This window comes from Patagioenas fasciata, chromosome W (assembly GCF_037038585.1).
Source record: "Patagioenas fasciata isolate bPatFas1 chromosome W, bPatFas1.hap1, whole genome shotgun sequence".
In the NCBI taxonomy this organism is placed as follows: domain Eukaryota; kingdom Metazoa; phylum Chordata; class Aves; order Columbiformes; family Columbidae; genus Patagioenas; species Patagioenas fasciata.
Genome location: NC_092559.1, coordinates 64,653,056 through 64,675,176, shown reverse-complemented (window position 1 = coordinate 64,675,176; position 22,121 = coordinate 64,653,056). Strand labels below are relative to the sequence as shown.

Below are 22,121 nucleotides of genomic sequence, written 5' to 3'. Positions count from 1 at the left end.
ATAGTTCTAATGAAGCTGGGAAATTAAACCAAATTTTTTTTTTTTTTTAATAGACTTATTCTGTGGTAACTGGTTGTAAGAGACTTCTTAGTAAATTCACCATGCTAGTTTTTGAGGTCATGGGAGAGAATGAAAGAAAGGCTGTTTTTTGAGACCAACAGAATGCCAAATTTGGAACAAAGTTTTAATACGTGAATTCTTGTAGTTGCCAGAAAGCCCTATACCTCTCTTGGGTTAGGATTTATTAAGTAAATTGTAAGGTCAAATAACGTTTTCTGAGAATTCTGTTTAGTTGCATGTCTTACAAGAAGCTCCTTGGATGGCACAGATCTGCTTGTGCAAATGAGAAATCTCCAAGGAAATTTCAAATGCTGTATTTCCACTAGTATTAACAGCCAATGTTTGGATAAAGCAAATACTACACTGATAGATCTGAAACAGAACTTTGATCCGGTAAGGGAAAACAACATCCAATAAATATGACAGATAAAATGGAGTTGGAAACTTTGAGAAATAAGTTTATGGTCACCTTACAGGCTGACTGCATTCATAGAAACAACCTGTGGCTATTGTGGGACAGTATGATGAGAATGCTAACGAACTGATATACCGATTGTTACTCTGATCAAGAAAATGCAGGGAATTAATTTAAGTCTTAATAGGCTATGATCCTTTTGTCATACATGTACCATTTGTGAAATTTAATTTTGGTTTTTTATTTGCCATCTGCATCCTTGTAAATTGCACTAACTGATTTTCTTAACAGCACAGCTTTTGGCATGCCTAAATGTAAATTGGTGCAGAACCTGCAAGTCTTCAACATCAGGTCACAGACCATACTTGTAGTTGGTCTGATCCCACATACTTGCACAGTTTTTGTTGATGGTTCTGGGAAGTCTCATAAAGCTGTAGTGGTTTGGTGTGAAGATAACAATTGATATCATTCTGTAAAAATTATTGAAGGTTCAACCCAATTAACAGAACTTGGCACAGCTTTACATTACTTAGAGCTTTTTAAGGAGGAACCTCTAAATTTGATTTGTGATTCTGAGTATGTAGTCAAGGTCCTATGCAAGTATCTGATCCTGAACTGTTTTGTTTTTGTTTTTGTTTTTTTTTTATTTTTTATTTTAAACAAAAAGGGGGGAGAAGTAGGGAAAACACCACAAAACCAATTGTCAAAAGCATTGTATGTGATGAATCACTTATATCTAAGCGATGCAGCCTAAATTTGCCCTGTGATGAAATACTTTGCAGGTATGACCCAAAACCATGCTAAATCAGAAAGAACCTACATTAGTTATGGTCAAATCACTAGTCAATGGTAAATGGAAAAGGTCACATCAATTGATAACCTGGGGAAAAGGTTATGCTTGTGTCATTACGGGCTGAGGACTGAAGTGGATTCAACAAAGATTCAACGGATGCAGACGGACAGGAGGGAGATAAGTTGTGAGGACTGTTTTGGATGTAAATCATGGATCCTAATTCAGTGTTATAAATGCTCACAGACCTGGTGGTCTAGAAGCCTATTAGCAAGCAGGTGGTGTACCTTCTGTGGAGAATGGCAATTTGAGCAAACAGCAGGAGAGTCAAAAGGGTGATATTACACTTAGTCAATGCAAAAATGAGGTAAAATTATGAGACATTCCTACCATAGTATCTCTAGTATCTAGTATTCTCCCTAGTCTAGCAGCTGGTAAAGCTTTAGGAGACACATCGAAGTTAAGCTATTGGTCTTTTAAACAGGCTAATCTAACTTCTGAGATATTAACTCAATAGTAGATATTGATGATATTAGGCATGTTACACTTCAAAATCGTGTTGCTATAGATTTTTGTGGTTATTGTAAGGACATGGTTGTGATGAATTTAAGAGAAAGATGTTGTATTAACTTGTTTAATCATTCTGGATCTATTCATAGTACTTTAGACAAACTAACCCAGCACGTTAATAAGATTGTCATAGTAGAATTAGGGTTTGACAAATGGTGGGTAGTTGTTTGATCTTATTATGTAAGGCTTAGCTACATTATATGTAACTGTAATCATTGTTGTTAATCATATGTTGTATGCTGCAGTGTAATTCAAAGATGATTCCGCGCGTTGTAAACAAGGCCTGGCTGGTTCAAAAACAAAAAGGGTGAATTGTGGGAGATTTGAGGGATTTTCATAGGGCTGAGTTGTGGAGGGGTTGCTGTTAGATGGAGAACTTTTATTCTGCTTTAACTCTATGGGGAGCCTCTTAATTTTTAGATCCCTCAGAATGCTTCAAATCTGCAAGCCTGATCCCAGACCCCCAGCAGAGCACGTGAGGTCTAAACCTGTGGGGTCTCAGATTAACTAGTAATCCTCACTGAAGCCCACAAAGATGGATAAAGTCATCATTTCCATTTTACAAATAGAGAAGTTAAGGCAGAAAGATTAACTGCCTTCCCTCAAGGAACCTGAATCTCAGTCTTAAACTCAAATGAGTTTCTCTCTAAGCAGGGAGATGGGACTTGGAATCACAGCATGCCTGAGGTAGGCTGGTGGGAGAGGACACAAGATAGTTTATTAAACATAAGAGTGAAACAAAAATAAACTTAACAGCAGAGTCAATTATATCATTAAGCAGCATTCTTTATTTTATCAGCGCTGGGGATCACTGGGGATCATCCTCCATAAGTACTCCAAAGACTGGATGCTCTTGTTTTGCTTATATTCACATAATTATTACATATGCATTGCATTTTTTGAAAATGTTGACATACAATACATCTATACTAAGAAATAATTGATGATGTTAGTTATAACTGTTTAGTTTCTTACTTACAATACACCTATTAATTATTAATTAAATATAAACTAAGCAGTCTGCTTCTAAACAATGTATTACTTAATCTTCCGTCTCCCTCTTGTCATGCAGAAGGATCTAAAACTTGAAAAGCATCCCTTCATTTTGTAGGTGGTCAGAAAGCATTTATCTCATGTCAATTGGTTAATGATGGGTACATCTTTTATAACTTAATCACAGTATACATTAATTTGGCAGCTTCTCTTCAGTAGAAGGTTCTAACCCTGGCTTAGGTCCCCTGCTTTGAGGCCAAGACTCTAGATCAGCCAAATTAACAGTTTCGCCAAGCAAAAAAAAGCAGCTTTTCAAACATTTTAACTAACCATTTGTATGATGCAGGTATCCTCCATCACATGTATCTGACTGAGCTACCAAGGATGCAGGAGAAATCGTGTTCGCCCCACAGTGAGTGCTGAAGAAGGTACAGAACCCACCATCCCCTCCTCTGGAGAACTAGGATCAAATCAGTCCAGCCTAACACCCCTTTTCAGTGCTTTGGGCTGAACCTGTGGAGCTTTAGCTGGTGGTGGCCCTCCTTAGCCCTTCATCTGGCACCTAACGAGCTGTGGGCACACCCAGAGCCTCCTGCCTCTCTGCTCTGCTGATCCACACAGGGAATTTTGCTTATAGTCCCATGCAATATCCCATCCCAGACATTTGAATGTGTCAGGCTCTTCGGTGATGATTATTGAAAGCTTTGAACATAATTTATAATGATGTCTCTGTGCAAAGGACCAGGTGGAGAGTGCATGGCAGGAGGCTGAGAGGGGACACTTGGGACATTCCAAAACACCAAAGAGCAACAGACACTTTGAAAATGTGGTTTATTTGACCCATTTCAGATGTTTACTTTAAGAGGGATTGCTCTCTCCTTGATTGCAGGAGGAACATAGCAAGCTGAGATGGCAGCATCTCTGCTGTTGTGTCTAACCTAGATGAGCTGAATCCCTTTCCTTCATCCACCCTGTTGCTGCCACCCAGGCAGGACATGCTCCCCATGTGCAGAAACACACAACACCTTCAGATTTCCATAATATTTTTCAAACCTTGTTGGTGTCTTGAAATTCCCTTGTCATAATAAATTTTGCACGTGCAACTTTCTGCCAACTTGTGTGAGAGAATTACATTGCGAAGGGTTGGTGGTGCCCTCCAACACCTCCTCAACATCTTCCAGCTCCTTTTTTAGCTGCTTCACATGGGAGGCTGCCACTGGGCATGGTACCACTTGTCTTGTGTATTCCTTGCCAAGCTCTTGCACCTGCTGAGCATCCTTCCCCAACACCCGCTGAGCATCCTTCCCCGTCTCTGTATCTCCAGTCACCAGGACCCTCTGTAAAACTCCCACACGCTCAGATGTCCCTTTTTCTCCCCTTAAGGCCCATGTGAGCATCCCACCATGTGGATTGAGCATATGGCCCAGCATATGGGGCATTAAAGCAGCAGCTGGCATGGAGCTGTGCGGGCTTTGGCTGCAGGCGCTCACATTTGCTGCAAACAAGAAACTCATGTGTGTGACATGACCATGTCCTGTGCTTTGGATATCTCTGTCCAATTACGGGGGTCAGTGGCCATGGCTGCATCCCATGTGCCCTTGTGGCCAAGAAGGCCAATGGTACCTGGGGTACATTAGGAAGAATGTGACTAACAGGTCAAGAGAGGTTGTTCTTCCCCCTCTACTCTGCCCTGGTGAGGCCACATCTGGAGTTCTGTGTCCAGTTCTGACCTCCCCAGTTTAAGAAGGACAAGGAATTACTGGAGGGAGTCCAGTGGAGGGATGCAAAGATGATGAGGGGTCTGGAGCATCTTTCTTATGAGGAGTGCCTGAGAGAGCTGGGGCTGTTCAGCCTGGAGAAGCTGAGAGGGGATGTCATTGATGGTGATAAATATCTCCAGGGTGGGTGTCAAGAGGATGGACCAGACTCTTTTCAGTGGTGCCCAACGACAGGATGAGGGGCAATGGGCACAGACTGAAGCACAGGAGGTTCTATCTGAATATGAGGAGGAACTTCTTTACTCTGAGGTGCCAGAGCCCTGGAACAGGTTGCCCAGAGAGGTTGTGGAGTCTCCTTCTTTGGAGACATTCAAAACCCGCCTGGACACAATCCTGTGTGATCTGCTCTGGTGACCCTGCTTTAGCAGGTGGGTTGGACTAGATGATCTCCAGAGGTCCCTTCCAACCCCAACCATTCTGTGATTCTGTGATCCTCTCCCCACTGCTGGGTTTCACTCTAATTCCACTCAGGGGGAAATTGGGAAGGGGGTTTCCTTTCTCATTGACATTTGAAGTCATCCCCACGTTTCATTCAACCTCATTCATGCCCGGTTGCTTCAGAGCATCACCAGTGGGACATGGACATTTGTCTCTGGTGTTGCTCACTCTGTTATTTTGTACATGAGATGGAGATGCTGGAGACAAAGATGCAGGAAGATGCTCCCTCCTGGCATCAAATTCAAGAAATTGATGAAGCCATTGCTGAGGTTGACCACTCCTCAGTGATGATTTCCACCCATGCAAAGACCATGTGTAGGGGTTAGGCTGGCAGCATGCACTCAGAGACCTCTGTGTTGCAAGGGAGCCTTGAAAAAATCCCTGTGCCCTCCCATGCCTCAGTTTCCTTCCAAATAGAAGAAATAATATTGTCTTCTATCTGAGATCTAGTGAGGATAACAGCTAAACACACATTATATGCATATAGGTCCACATATGTATTTACAAATACATTACGGTTGTTGAATCTAACAGTAGAAATATATTAATATATTTATACACCTTGGTGTGGGGGACTATGGTGGGTCCGTGGATTCCCTGACGGAGGGCATGGGAACAGAAATTAGCCTTGAAGATATGAAGGCCTACCCATGAGAAAGATGGGAGTAAAGGAGTATCCGGAGATGTTAAGGATGTACCCGTGAGAGAGAAGGGAGTAGAAGAGTAACATTGGTGATAGCAAAAATAGCCAATGAGATGTTACTGCTGTAACTTGTAACCAATAGTGAAGAGACACATGGATTGGTAAAACTGTATAAAAATGCACTTGTGGCAATAAATGGCATCTACTACTTTCATCCTGGAAGAACTTGGTCTATGTCGTTTGTCCGTCTCAACCACGACACCTTGGCTATTTCTGCTCCAGGGAAAATCATTCCTGGTGCTTGGAGTTACAATAATCTTTGTCATGGGCTGAGCTGATCAAATGCAAAAGAGCAGGACACCAGGTAGATGGTTGAGGAACAGGTCTGTGCACGGGTTGCCCTCAGTTCCACCGTTTCACCATGGGAGATGCTTCCACCTCCTGCAGAGCCTCTACTTGCTCTTCCCTTTCCTCGTCCAGCTCCTGTATTCAAATTTTGGTGGCTCGCAGCCCAACTCCTTCATCCCTGCAACAGCACTCAGAACACATCACTGCTCACCTTCCCTTTAGATCCAAGGACCAGGTCTCAGAAAGGTTGTGAACGCTGGTGGACTGCAAAATACTTGGGAGAACTTCGTGTTTCCAACTGATTTTTCAGTGATTATCATCAAAAACTCCTGGCAACATAGAATCATTTTGGTTGGAAGAGACCCTCAAGATCATTTAGTCCAAGCATAACCCCTGGCAAATTGTTCCCAATATCCAATATAAACCTCCCCTGGTGCAACTTGAAGCTGTTTCCTCTCGTTCTGTCGTTTGTTACTTGGGAGAAGAGACCAACACTCTCTGTGCTACAATCTCCTTTCAGGCAGTTGTAGAGAGCTGTAGCAGTTCATAAAAGCTGCTTAAATGAGAACCCTGGTTCTAAGAACTCAAGGGTGAAACCTTAAATATTTCCCAAAAGATACAAAACTCCAGCTAACATCGGTCCCACCAAGAAAACGCTGTCCTGTTCACTACAGAAACCAAGTTAACATCTACACCTTCCCCTGTATCAAGGCAGGCAGGTTTATAGCCACTGGTACAAGGATTTGCTGGAGGTTACTCAAGAGCAGAAGAGGGTTTTAGCTCCCAGCCAGGCTCTGTCCTTAAAACCTCAACCCCTGTCTGGCCTAAGCAAGCCAGTGCCTCATGTGGTTTGCTTTGCCTGCCTGCGAATTGGCTGCTTGCATCCAAGATGACCCCCGAGGCTTCAGGCACTGCGTTAACTATTAGGAAGCCCAATCGGATTTGTGACATCTCAGTTGGTGTCTTTACCACAGGAATAAAAAGAATAAAATAAAAGTTCCAATTATAAAGAGGGTGTAGGTTGTAGCTTGACACTGCTGTTTGTTTTGTTTTGTTTTGTTTTGTTTCGTTTTGTTTTGTTTTGTTTCCTGGTATTTATGTTTTTTAGCCTCAGTTCCTAAGTAAATGAGCTTTATACAATTGAATATGATTTATATTTGGCTCCTCTACTTGCCTAAACTGGGTAATATTATTAGTAGTGTCATGAGGGGGAAATATCAGCTATTGGGCATCAGAGGGTCCAGTCCTGGCTCGCCCTTGGGTTGCAGGGAAGAACCTTCTCAAAATTAGCGTCCCTATGAGGTCACTGATAGTTGTGAGTGGGATGTCCCTGGCCTCATTATTTGGTTGTGGTTAATTAGGGTGCAGAAAACTCTTAGAATCATAGAATCATTTAGGTTGGAAAAAACTCTTAAGATCGAGTACAACTGTTAAATTCCATTTTGAATGTGGTTCAGCTATGTTTTTCCTCTGCCAAGGAAGTAATGGAGGATCGTTCTTGTCCTGGTGCAACCAAGAGCCCCCCAAACCACCTCTAGATGTTGGTACCAGCCCGCTGATGTCCCCACTGCTACTTCGGTGGCAGAGCTGTCACCAGGCCACCCACCACACGAGGGCAGTGCAAGTTTGAGCTGTGGAAAGAAGATGAGCAGAAGTGAAAAGCCCCAAATTATACTTATGTTTGGGTTTTTTTTCTGCAAATCAGTTTCATGTTGGGGTATCAGCCATCACCAGGGGTTGCTCCTCAGCCCAAACACCCTCATGGTCATAGAATGATAGAATAGTTTGGGTTGGAAGGGACCTTCAAAGCTCATGCAGTCCAACCCCCTGCCATGAGCAGGGACATCTTCACCCAGATCAGGTTGCTCAGAACCCTGTCCAGCCTGGCCTGGGATGTCTCCTGGGATGGGGCATCCACCACCTCTCTGGGCAACCTGGGCCAGGCTCTCACCACTCTCATAGTGAAGAATTTATTTATTATCCAGTCTAAATCTCCCTTCCTTTAAAACCATCACTCCTTGTCCTATCGCAACAGGGCCTGCTAAAAAGTCTGTCCCCATCTTTTTTACAGGCCCCTTTTAAGTACGAAAAGGCCACAATAAGGTCTCCCCGGAGCCTTCTCTTTTCCAGGCTGAACACCCACGACTCTCAGCAGGTCCTCCCAGTAGAACTGTTCCAGCCTCAGATCATTTCTGTGGCTCCTCTGTTCCCTCTCCAACAGGTCCATATCTTTCCAGATGCCACATGAAGGGTCACCTTGGAAGACCACCACGAGTGGCCCATCACCCATCTCACCATCATTTGATGCTGTAAGTTCTCCATCCCCCAGTGTCACAGCAGCATTAAGAATACATGAGCCACTCACCGCTTCAGGTAATAGTTTATTTTCTCCAGGGGTGTAAAATGTGCAACAGGTACATGTAGAGGACGTTTTCTCAGCCAAGAGGAGTTACAACCAAACAAGAGACAGAAACAAAGAAACCCAACAACATCCTGCTCTACAGCAATTAGTGCAAGTAATGTAAAACATCAGTTCAACACAGGAAAACAAGGGAAGTAATAATTAAAAAAAGGCATTTCCAAGCCACAGGTATTTTCTCTCCTGCTGTCAAGGTGGTGGGGATCCAGGAGATGGGCTGGGAGGTGGGATGGGGCTGCATGTGCTTGGGCTACACAGGGCGAGTGGGTGTATTTTCTACAATAAGGGTTTTTTTTCCTATTTTTTTCCCATTTTTTTTGGCTTGGAAAGAAATTAATGTGTGGCCCAAGGAGGTACAGGCTGTCAGAGATGCCAAAAGGCGACAGCAGATCCTAAAAACCCAATCATGGGTGACCTGCTCCAAAACACAACATTTTCTTAAAATGAAATGCTTGGGGTCTCACATAATTTTCTCCCTTATCTTAAAATTTTCCTTTGTGATCACAAAAATCTTCTGGCTGCACTTAGACTGTAAATAAAGCACTAATCCCCTCCAAAATGGTTGCAAAAATGCCTGGAATGGGGGACACAACAGGTCCCACGAGACTGTGGGAAGGAGCAGAGCTGAGGACCAAACATTCAGGTCTGAAGCATTTTAGGGTGCATTTTAAGAAATTATTCACCTTTTTTTTTTTTTTTTTGCCCTGCAGGTAACTGCCAAATAGAAAAACCTCTCCCTTCCCAAAGTGCAGGGTCTTTCTTTCCTTTCTTTCCTTTTTTTTTTTTTAAACTTTTTTTTTTTTTTGGTATTTTATTTCTCTGGCACAACCAGAGGAGGAGGCTCTCACAACCACTCACCAAAGGGTTTTGAGCCAAGGCCAAAGAGTCCCCCATCCAGTTACACGCAGGTTGTACACAGGAGATGCTCCTTTTTGCTGTGTGTGCAGCATCGCCCCAGCATCATGTCCCCCACTGGGGTCTGGATGATCCAGCAGATAACAACAGCTGTTCAGGAGCAAGAGTGGAGTCATATGTTGCTGCTAACAAGCATTTACCGAAATCTGGTTTCTTTTTGTGATTCCCATGTGTCTGCTCCTCTGAGCAATTTTCAGATTTTTCACCCTCCCCTTGCAAATCTTTTTTTGGCGTTATAAGCAAACCAGAATACAACCATAAAATGGGGTTAAAAGCCACAAGATTAAAAACCAACTAAACAGCCAACTAAAAGTGTATTTATTTAAATAGCTAAAAAGTAATTTGCTTAATTTTCATTTTGGATTTTTTGTGCTCAGAAGCACACCGTTTATGTGCTGACCTGGCCGTGGTCCCGCGGGCTCTGAGCACTGATGAGATGCTCAACGACTGATTGCCCACCCTGAGAGGGGGATTGATATTTTTATCTTCTCAAGCCACATTTTTGGACTGTGCCTGCAGGTCCAGACCCCTGCCCAAGCCCCTGATGCTATGGAATCGTTCTCAGGAGCATGAGGGAAGGAAAATAATGGGTGGCTGTAAGAGCTTGGGATGTTTTGCTAGGATTGCAGGGTGATGTATGACCAACAAGCCCAAGTCCCTGGTCCCCAGGTTTGGGAGGATGGACTTAGACCCTTATTTCCCATTGCATTCCCAGTGAAAAGAGTCTAGGAAGAAGTCAAGCCTACTGGGAAAGATCCCTGGCCTATGCCAGCATCCCATCCTTGATGAGGAGGGGGTTACAGTGATGGGAACATCCCTCCCCATGGTCGAACTTGTCTTATTGCAGCTACAGAAAAGGAAAGCAGTTTAGTCCAAGCTATTTTTGCCAAACCATGCTGGTATGTAGTAGATAGACAGGTGCCATCGAAGGTGATTCATCCCACCTTTGGGAAGTCCAGCGTAGGTGGGGTGAATTAAAGTGATGGAGTTACCCAAAATTAAAGTGTCAACATGTGCATAAGGTGTCTGTTACATCACTTCTAAATGGCTAAACGATGTGGGATGAGTCCCACCGTTCATACCTGGGATGTATTTTCCAGGTTTTTGTGCCTCTTTCAAAAATAACAAGGAAATTCTGCAACTTTAGCAGCAACACTAAGGCTGAAAGAGCTGGGTCTCTTTAGCTTGGAGGAAACTGAAGGGTGACCTCATTAATGTTTATAAATATATAAAGGGTGAGTGTCACGAGGATGGAGCCAGGCTCCTCTTGGTGAAAACCAATGATAAGACAAGGGGCAATGGATACAAACTGGAACACAGGAGGTTCCACTTAAATATGAGAAGAAACTTATTCACGGTGAGGGTCATGGAGCACAGGAACAGGCTGCCCAGGAGGGTTGTGGAGTCTCCTTCTCTGGAGACATTCAAGACCTGCCTGGATGCCTTCCTGTGTAACCTGATCTAGGTGTTCCTCCTCCGGCAGGGAGATTGGACTAGATGATCTTTTGAGGTCCCTTCCAATCCCTAACATTCTGTGATTGTGTGCACATAAGTTAAAGGGCTCACATTCGTGTCAGCTGTGTTAATAGAATCATAGAGTGGTTCAAACTGGAATGGACCTTCAAAGGTCATCTAGTCCAACCCTCTACCATGAGCAGGGACATGTTCATCCAGATCAGGTTGTTCAGAGCCCCATCCAGCGCGACTGGGATTGATATCATATATATGATATAATATGTATTATATCATCTATATGAATAAAGATATCATCTTTAACCTGATAACAGTTAATTTCAGCTACTAATTAATAACAAATCACTGTTGTTTGGAGAACACTGGTCCATAGGAATGATATTAATGGTGTGAATGTGTAAAGTCCTGCTCCTGGGGGGGCACATCATGTCCTGGTCCCGTGTGGTGGGACCTCTCTGAGCATCCTACTCCTGCCCTGAGCTGCTCCTGGCCTGGGATGTCTCCAGGGATGGGGCATCCACCACCTCTCTGGGCAACCTGGGACAGGGTCTCACCACCCTCAGGGGCAAAACATTTCTTCCTCATGTCCAGCCTGAATCTCCCCTCCTTTAGTTTAAAACCATCAACCCTTGTCCTATCGCAACAGGTTAAAAAGTCTGTCCCCATCTTTCTTACAGGCCCCTTTAAGTACGTAAAGGCCGCAATAAAATCTCCCCAGAGCCTTCTCTTCTCCAGGCTGATCAAGAAGCCACCACAGCACAAGCTGGGAGACAGCCTTGTGTCTTTCCAGTCCAAGGTTTGTTGCTCATCACACCCATCCTGCCTGGGGAAGAGGATCAGAGCCCTGGGAAGGCACCTCCATGTTCAGCTGAGTTCCCACGTGGATACCTGTAACCTGGAGTCACTGCACAACATCAAAATGGGAAGAAATATGGTTTGATCTAGTCCTCCCTCCCCACCCCAAAATGCGATCACCACCAGCACCCAGCTCCATCCAACCCAACTCAACCCAACCCAGCGCAACATGGGAAATTCAACCTTAATTCGTTAATCGTCATCATCATCGCAATGACAACGGCCCAACTCAAACTGGAGTCTGTACCAGCTAGATGCTTAATTAATGCATGGTTATTTTGTCTTTCCAAAAGGTGTCTTTGGAAAGCACCAAATTTGTGTGTCTGGCAAAGATCCGTAGACCTGAGGCCACGGAGATGGCCACACCAGCCCAAGGAGGGAGACTGCTCAGCATCTGCAGTGGCTTAGCCTTCTCTGTGTGGTCACAGACAAGAGAACCAAGCCCTGCTAATAATCTTAAGCATCAGTTCTCTTAAGCATCAGTTCTCTTAAGTATCTCTTAAGCATCTATTAATACACTTTAATAAATACGTAAGACGATCTAGTCTCTCTTTTTCCATCCACTTTCTAGCATCAACGAAAGGTAAGGGTGATTGTCCTGTGAGTAACTAAGGTAGATTTGTCTGTGTGTGTGTTTCTCTCTCCTTTTTTTGTTTTGATTTTTTTCCCACTGTTTTGTACATAAAGCAATCACATAAAAATAGTTATAAATAGGAAAATTGCAAAAGTTTTTTCCCCTGTGGGACTACGGTGGGTCCGTGAATTCCCTGATGGAGGGCTTGGGAACAGAAATTGGCCTTGAAGATATCAAGGCCTACCCGTGAGAAAGATGGGAGTAAAGGAGTATCCGGAGATGTTAAGGATGTATCCGTGAGAGAAAAGGGAGTAGAAAAGTAACATTGATGATAGCAAAAATAACCAATGAGATGTTACTGCTGTAACTTGTAACCTATAGTGAAGAGACACATGGATTGGTAAAACTGTATACAAATGCACTTGTGGCAATAAATAGCATCTACTACTTTCATCCTGGAAGAACTTGGTCTATGTCGCTTGTCCGTCTCAACCGTGACATTCCCCCCTTGACAAATAGAAAAAAAAACCAAAACACCAACCCAACAAACAGATTGAGACAGAAAAAACACCTTGCTTCAAGTCCTTGTAGATTATACAGTACTTGGCATCTTTGGATATTTTACAATGACTCCAAATCATAGACAAAAAACACTACCTGAAGTAACCAGTCACCTGCAAAATGTTGCTTGTGTAAGAAGTTGATATAGATGAAAAAAAAAACAACTTTGATGCTGTTTTAAGAAGTTTTTTTTTTCTTTATTTTTCTCCATTGACCTGTTGTAGGCAGAGTCTTTTTGGGTTTATTTTTGGAGGAGGAAGTGAGCGTTGGGTAGTTGTCCTGGTTTCATTAAAAAACAAGTTTATCTTTTAGTGAATTTACCTGTCAGCTAAAGCTTTCATATTAGCTGCATTTTCCTGGAGAACCAGATACATGTTTTGGTAAACATAGCAATGGAATGCAAACTTATTGATGACAGATTCACATCTCGCGAGAGGGGCAATGAGAAACAGGTGACCAAGAAATTGACCAACTGTGTATAAGATTCCATTCATGTGATACTTCATATAAAAGTGGGAGACCATGAGGATCTCAGTCCCTTTTCCCTTTTGCTTATGGCCGACATTAGGAGAGGACCTTGCTGGTCGTCCCTGCAAACTGAGGCCTAGTGAGAGACTGAATCCAGCTCTGGTTGGCTGCAGAGTCCAATCCAGGACTTCGGGTGCTGGCTCTGCATTTGCTGAGACTTTCAAGATTGGTTTTGTATGTTTTGTATTTTTTCTCTATTCTTATTAATAGCATTAGTAAAACATTTTTAATTTTTACAACTCTCTTCTCTATGTCCTTCTTTCCCTCCCGATCGCCTGTCCTGAGTGGGAAGGGGGGAGAGGGAGGGGCAAAAGGGGGAAGTGGGGAGGAGAGGAGGTTGTCACCCCGCAATCAAAACCCTCGACAGTAGTTCCTTGGGATCGTTCTGTTATGGATGGTCTCAGAGCAGAAGTCCTTCATGCCTTCATGCGAGGGCTGTGTCCCCTTGTGTCCCCCATGCTCCGTTGGGGAGACCTTCATCCAGCCACTGCTTCAGAGCCGTATCATTGATAGGCAAACCAAAAAATTAATGAACCTGTGGTCCTCTCATTCCCTTTAATTCTGCTGACATTGAAAGAAAAAGCCATAATTTGTAGCATTTACAGTGAGAGCTACCTCTTCCTAGGGCACCTGCCACAAGTCATCTCAGCCAGTGGTGAAACTGGGGTCCTACCATGTCTAAGAGGAGCCATTGGAAGAAGGTGACCATCAAAAGCCTTTCTCCTTGAGAGCAGCTCATGTTTTTAGGGGCTGAAGGAAACCAATGGGGCAGTTCCAGCCAATCTACCACTTTTTTGGCCTCAAAAGAAATATTAGATAGAGGTGGTCAAGCCAAGGTCTGGGGAGGACCCCAGACCTGGTGACCACCAAGGGCAACCTTCAGCTTGGAGCAGCCCATCATATGTTACTGCCTCATCTTTTCAACAAACAAACGGTGAAGAAATAGTATTTCTACTTGTTTGCAAGTAGACAATCTCATCTACCAGAAACCTTTTGGGGACTCATCCACAAAGGTCCCTTGAGATGAGCAGCACAGAAATTTGCACACCAGATTTTTCCCCATCCACACTGCAGGTTCAGGGACACTCAAGTGTTTTGTAAATTTTTGTCATCAATATATACATAAGAATTAGGGGGAATTAAGGACAAAACCTCAAAATGGTCAGTGGCAGTGAATTCTGACTTTTTCATTTGAAAATTCCCATGTGTTCTATTTTCACAAAGTGAGGGTTTAAGAACACTTCAGGATTGAAACATTTCTGATCCTCCATTAATTTGCCTTCACCTTTTCAAGCAACTGTAGTTAAAATACTCAAAATAGACTTTGATTCTCATTCTGAAATTTGGAAATGGCCAAAGAACCAAAATAAGTAAAAACTCACTTTTCCACTCTACTTTGCCCCTGGGTGATTTTTTTTTTAAATTTTTTTTTAGGGCTTTTACCAGCTCTGCAAATCTGATATACCACTAAGAAAGGCAACAGTCAGGATCCTCTCCCTCCCAACATGACTACTTGACCCTCCCCTTTATCCCTTGTAGAAAGAATTTTGTTGCAAGACATGGGAATTAATTGCGAAAAAAAAAAAAACAAACCAAACCAAAAACCAAAAAACACCACCAAAAACTAAAAAACAAAAAAACAGAAAACAATCCCCCCCCAAAAGTCCTTTTGACCAAAAGGGTCAAGGAATGTAACACATCAAAACCATGTCTAGACAGCTTGGTGGTGTCCAGCAGGCCCTGTGGATGCAAAATGGGGAACATCTCCCCCAGAAGAGCCATCTCATGGTAATGGCCATGCCCTGGACTAAGGCAAGTGACATTTTTGGGAATGTTGAAGAGAGCAGCAGTCCTGGTCTGGCCTTCACGGATGGACCCACATGTGGTGAGTGATTGGGGGGGACAGCAAGTGCCCTGCGGCCCCAAAGTCAAGTGCATCATAGAGTCTAAAGTGCTGGTGGCCATGGGGTGCAGCACCCGTTCACCCGCCCACCCTGGAGATGTCCCCGTGCCCCAAGACCCGTGGCAAGCCATGGGGACAAAGAGCTTCTTGGGAGCCAGATGACGCGAAAGGGCAGAAGGGGACTGTGGTGATTAGGAACGACGCATACCAGGACGCAGACAGAAATTCACGCAGAGGCAGAGATCTTGTTCAGAAAGGAGCGCAGAGCCTGGACAAGCTGAGAGCTGACCTAGATCTAGGCTTAGGCTGCCTTCTTTATTCACCATTGACAATTTATAGGATTTACAGATACGGGCATGGACTAAGATGTTTACAAAAAGGTGCTTTTCCACTAATTGTTATTAAGAACACACTAAACTCATGTGATGTTTGTCTCACTTGTTTTTCCACTCATTCACAGACCAGGCCCAAGGACAGTCACACATCTTATGCACTTGGGGGCAGTTATCCGGCCTGAGATACCATTCTCATGAGTCTGGGCTATAACTTTTTACAATTACGAGAAACGTACTTCAAAGTAATCTGTCCAAGGCCCTTTATATATTATTATGTTAGTATTATGTCTTCGACCATCCAAATGGTCATGGGTGGCTGGAACCGCACACCTTGCTTTCCCACATTTTACTTTCCAACAGGGGACCCCAAGGGAGCCCATCTCCCTGTTGGGAAGGGAGCAGAGCCACGGTGGGACCAGACTTGGGTTTAGTTGCTCGCCTCTGAGACAGGAGCCATGTGGCCAAAACCCGCCAAGCTGCTGAAGCCCGTCCTCCAAGGATTGGGGAGAGGGAAGATGGGTTGGGTGGCGAGGTTTTTGTTATGGCCCAGGGCGAAGGCGAAGATGCCCGCATTCTTCTCCGTGTCCAGCTGGGCTCGCCTCAAGAGCTTCATCTGGGTTTCTTCAAACTGGCTCTCCAGCTCCTGTAGGCTGAAGGGGGTCTTGGTCCCGCTCAAAAAGTGCTTGGGGCTAGGTTTGGGAAGGGACATGGTCGTGCCGCTGAGGTGGCCGCTCATCTCCTCCAGCACTGGTGACATCACGAAGCTCTTCTCCACCGGTGGACCACCAGGAACAAAAAGCAAGCCAGCTGCCCTCCATGTCGCCGGCTTGCGTCCTCGCTGGGGTCGCGTGATTCGGCAGCTCTGGTGTTTGATATGGCGATGGAGGTGGTCAGAATGGGTGAAACTCTTGTAGCAGAACTCACGCTGGTAGGGCTGGATGCCCGTGTGGATGCGCATGTGGTTCTTCAGGTTGTAGTTGTGCACGAATTTGGCGTTGCAGTGGATGCAGAGGTACGGCCGCTCCCCTGTGTGCTTCTGCATGTGGATCTTCAGTCTGTCTTGCCTGTAAAAGAATTGTAGAATTGTTTTAGTTGGAAAAGACCCTCAAGATCATCAAGTTCAACCATTAACCCAACCCTGGCACTAACCCATGTCCCTGAGAACCTCATCTCCGTGTCTGTTCAACCCCTCAAGTGATGGTGATTCCACCACTGCCCTGGGCAGCCTGCTCCAAGGCCCAACAACACTTTCTGTGAAAAAAAAAATCTAATATCCAATCTAAACCTCCACTGATGTGACCTGAAGCCATTTCCTCTCGTCCTGTCACTTGTTACTTGGGAGCAGAGCCCGAATCCCCCTGGCTCCAACCTCCTTTCAGGCAGTTTCAGAGAGTGGGAAGGTCTCCCCTCAGCCTCCTGTTCTCCAGGCTGAACCCCTCAAGTCCCTCAGCTGCTCCTCATCACACTTGTGCTCCAGCCCCTTCCCCAGCTTCGTTCCCTTCTCTGAACTCACTCCAGCACCTCAAGGGCTTTCTTGGCCTGAGGAGCCAAAAACTGACCCCAGGATTTGAGGTTTGGTCTCACCAGTGCCCAGGACAGAGGGAAAATAGTCTTAATTCAACTCTTCCTTCCCCAGGGCGACAATGCCTAAACATCACACAGACTCAGCCCTTCATGTCAGGAGCTTGCAGACCATCCCAAAAAGTCCAGAACAGCCTAAATTTGAGGAAAAAATTAAATAAAAAAATAAAACCAAAACATATATAAGAATATCTAAATAAGCAGAGCTACATTCTGACCGGCAGATAAAAAAATTAACTGAGCTTGTGGAGCAATGCTGCTGAAACAAAAATTCCTCTTGGAGGTGGTTTTTTCTTTTCCTTTTATCCTTGTACTGACCACATGGTGTCTCAGGACCTTTGTTTTGGAGCACGAACATGGCACAGGGGAGGTGCAGGCAGAGGCACAGCCCCTGGGAGAGCATAATATCCATCCCAATAAAATGTATTTACAAATATAGTCCTTTTTTTTTTTTTTTTTTAAACGGAACATCTAAAAACACCAACAATATTTTCCCAAGATGGCAGTCCAATCTCTATTTTTTTTTCCCAATAAACATTTCCTTCTGCAGTCTACAAAAATCCCAGCGAAGGCAGATGATTATAAAAAGCAAAACTGAACTGAGCCGAGTGCTGCCTAGGTTGTATGAGCGGAGTTGAAATAAGTAAAGTGGGAGAATTCATAGTTTTCCAAAATATTTTCAGCCTGATCCCTCCGAGGCATTAGTAATGTGACTAAGAATATGTAGAATATATGGAATCATGTCATTATTATGCATAGAGAATGTGAGCATAAAAAAAAAAAAAAAGCAAAAACCACCAAAAAAATCTACTTATGCTGGCAGGTCAAGCCCTCAAAACTTGCAAGGTGCTGCCTTTGCGCTTATTTCTACCACCATACCCGTGTGCATCTTGAAATAGTTTTCAGTAATGTGACCAGCAGCATGTCAGTGCTGACCATGCCCAGGGTCAGAATCCAAATTCCCACTCTGAAATTTTCAAAGGTACTATTATTCTGAGATTTTTAACAAGGGCACGTTTCCCCTGCGAGTCCCGAAGATGAAGCAGCATGGAAAATTTCATCCCAAAGGGATAACGCACAGCGCAGGGGCTTGTAATGTGAAATGTTGGGAAATCTTAATAAAAAGCAGAGCTACAAGCTCCACGTATAATATAATTTAAACCTATGTATGTGATGTATAACCTAACAGGATCACTTTTCCTAATAAACACACAGCATGCCAGGACTGTGTAATGTAAATACAGGCAAAGCTCTTTTTTTTTCAGGCTATTACCCATCTCTAGCAGCAGATGGGCAGAAACTCAAACCTCCCTGCCCTGGCAGCATCTCCGTGGGATGGAAAAGAGGTTTTATGGTTTTACCTGGAGAAGCTCAGAGGTTTTTTTGGGGGGTGAGAAGCTCTGGTGAAGCACCTGGGGGAGTGTCACGGAAGCACCCCGAGGCTAATTTAAGGGACAACAGAGTCCAAAACAACTTTTATTAAACAGCGTTTTAGCACTCCAAAAGTGACTTAAATATAGGTTCGGGTATCAGTTGAGGAAAATTATTAAGGGGCAGCAACTGGTACAACTGGCGGTCCACAGAGTGCATGCACGTGGTTTCACCCAAAACAATGCCGGAACCACCCCCGAGTCCCAGAGGAGTACACGCTTGCCTGAACATGGTGCGGGATTATTCTTAAAGAGATAAAGGTAAAGTGTACGCTCACGATTCCGCGAGGGTAAATTTATAATTGACTCGCAATTCTGGGAGGGTTAATTTACTTGTACGTGCGAATGTGCACGGAATACTACACGTGCTTATGTGGAAGCACGGGAGGAAAATACACTCGCGATTCTGCGAGGATAAATGTATAATATACTCGCAATTGTGCGAGGAAATAAAGTTACACTCGCGATTGTGCGAGGCAATAATTTAAAGTACGTGTGCAAATGTGCACGGAATAAAGTTACACTCGCGATTGTGCGAGGAAATAATTTTATACATGCTTGTATTAAGCACGGGAAGTTACACGTGCATATGTGCACGGAAAGGATAAATATACTCGCAGTCCTGCGAGGGGTTTTACTCACACACGTGGCGGCAAGGCAAACGGGGTCTCCATCCCGGGGGGTCTCGGCAGCAGTATCTTCAACTCGTGCTCCGAGAGACCGGCGACAATGGGCCCAGTCTCGACGAGAGTCCCGTTTTTATACTGGCTGATCAGACCTGACTGTAGGCAATCTAGAAGCTTCTCTGCACCCCCACACCATGTGTGGGGTGCCCCTGAAGCCTCCAAACATCCCCCACACTGGTCACAGGTGCCCAGCGGCCCACTGGCGCCTTGGCAATCCCTTCTCCTAATGGCCCTGGCCAGGGTGCTCTGGGTCAAACAAAAGAAGCTGTTAGCTTCAAGTAGCAGAGAGAGGGAGATATGCCTACTCCCTCCATACTGAAGGAGTGGGGGGAGAGAGGGGGGTTTGCATTCTGCCACAGGGAGGATGCGACATAGGATTTGTGAGACGAGAGCTGGGCTTGGAGGAGAACCGCGCTCTCTTTCCTCATCTACCGCTCTGACGTGCTGAGTTCTTTCCACTGGCCATGGAGGGAGTCGAGGTGCCAGGCTCCTGGGCGGTCAGTGTTCAGGGTGATAAATCATAGAATCATTTTGGTCGGAAAAGACCTTTAAGATCATCCAGTCCAACTGTTAACTCAACACTGCCAAGTCCACAACTAACCCATGTCTGTAAGAACCTAATTTACACATCTTTTAAACCCCTCCAGGGATGGTGACTCCACCACTGCCCTGGGCAGCCTGTTCCAATGCCCAACAACCCTTTCAGTGAATAAATTGTTCCCAGTATCCAATCTAAACCTCCCCTGGTGCAACTTGAGGCCATTTCCTCTCACCCTATCACTTTTTACTTAGGAAAAGAGACCAACATTCTACTAACATATAATAATTAGGATGGCTCCAGCCTCAGAAAGCCCAGACACTGTCACGTCCAAACATGTGCAACTTGGTTGTGGTCTACACTGATGCCAAAATGTGCAAACCCAAACTAATTACATCCCTTAGTTAAATGACCCTCCCAACTCAACGCATCCCTCAGCACATCAGAGATGAAGCCTCTTTGGTTGTTTGACCGTGTCTTTTCCAGCTCCCTCTGGTCCAACTGTGGTGAACTATGGTGGGGTTGAAAATATCTTGTTACTTATTTAAGCTTTTGTCCAGTGAGTAGATGGATCCACAACCCGCCAAAATCAGTAGGTTCGTTTTCTTCCTCCACCCTCCTTTTTTTTCCAAAGGATGGAGATCGTGCCCTGCTTTCTTTATTCATTTTTTAGGGAAAAAGCTCAAGGATCAGCCATGGGTCATGATGTGGCTCCTCCAACCACCACCACCCTCCTGTAGATGGCAACACGTGTCAGAGGTAACCAACGCACACCTGGCAAAGCGGACTTCACAGATATTGCACATATACGGCTTCTCTCCCGTGTGGGTCCTCATGTGTCTGGGAAACTTGCCGGCCCCCATGATGACTTTGTTACAGATGGAACATTGCTGGGACGCCTTGGGCTTTATCCTCCTCTCTTCCTCCAAGGGTCATGGGGGAAAAACTCCTCCAAACTGGGTAGCGCTTAGGAAATTGAGATAAGCGCTATAGTCAGTCTCTGCCTTAATATGCCCTAAGGGAGCTACTGGAGTGTTGGTAAACATGTCCTTGAAGAAGTCATTAGGGAAAGGAGACAGAGGCAGGTCTTCCTTCTCCTCTTCTTCCTTGATCTTCCTCTTTTTGATGACCAGATCCAAAGGGCTGTTTTCTACTTGGGACTCCTCGAACTGGGAGAAGGAGCTAAAATCACCGTTCCATAGATGAGGGAAGAAGCTAGGGGTGAAAGGAGAGAGAAATGGTCTCCTTTCTGGGATGTTTGACTTAGGGTACAAGTTTTCCCTTAGCAAGGACTCGATGGAGAAGTCTCGTATCACACCCAAGTGTCCAGAGGGGTTATTAGCTGGGTAGTGATTTGGAAAGTCTTTAGGTGCTTCTGTATATGCTTCTTCGGTAAGATCAGACTTAGAAGGGCTTTGGTGACAGCTTACTTCCTGGATATTGATTAGGTTCTCCTGATTGACAAAATCTTCTACTTCTTCCTCCTCTTCCTCTTCATCCTCATTGTCATCATCTTCATCCTCTTTGTCTTCTTCCTCTTCCTCCTCCCTGTCAGACTCCATGATTTCAAGGCATACATTGATAATGCACTGGATCTCCAGCATCTTGGCAGCGCTGAGGATGTGCTTGACATTTGAGGTGGTGATGGTGAGGGTTGAGGTGTAGGCAAACTCCAGGATGGCAGAAAGTGCTTCAGGCTTGACAAAGTCAATCTTGTAAACATAGGGCTGGTCTGTTAAAGTGCTGGTAGTGAAGAGTTTTTTGAAGTATTTGCTGCAGGCAGCAAGGACGGACCGATGGGTCCGGTACTCCTGGTCCTATACAATGAGGATGACATCGCAGAGGAGCCCATCATGCCGCTGCTCATTTAAACCACATAAGACTTCACTGCTGTGGTTTGGGAATGGGATCCCGATAAGATCTTCAATGCCATTGGCCATTTTCTCATTTAGTGCCCTAGGACAAAACACAGACACAGGAGAGAATTAGCAGGGGGTTCCCAATCAGTAACACCCAAAGGACCCTTCCTTCTCTTGGTGTCCTCCTCTCTCCTGCCTCACTTTGGTCTCTCTAATCACCTCCTGCTTGCATTGCTCCAGCGCATCTCCATGTCACCTTCAACTCCTTCCAGATCCTCTCTGACTTAACCTCTACTTCCCTCCACATCTCTTTGTCTCCATCCTTCTCGGCTCCCACAGTATCCACCTTTTCATAACCACCACAAGCTCCCTCTTCTCTTTCACATCCCTCCCCCAGAAACCTTGTGCAATAACTCCATCCCCATCATG

The 22,121-nt window shown here is 44.8% G+C and overlaps 1 pseudogene; it reads right to left on the bottom strand.

Moving 5' to 3' along the window:
- Positions 1–16,025: 16,025 nt before the first annotated feature.
- Positions 16,026–21,785, bottom strand: LOC136114672 (zinc finger and BTB domain-containing protein 7C-like; annotated as a pseudogene).
- Positions 21,786–22,121: the final 336 nt, after the last annotated feature.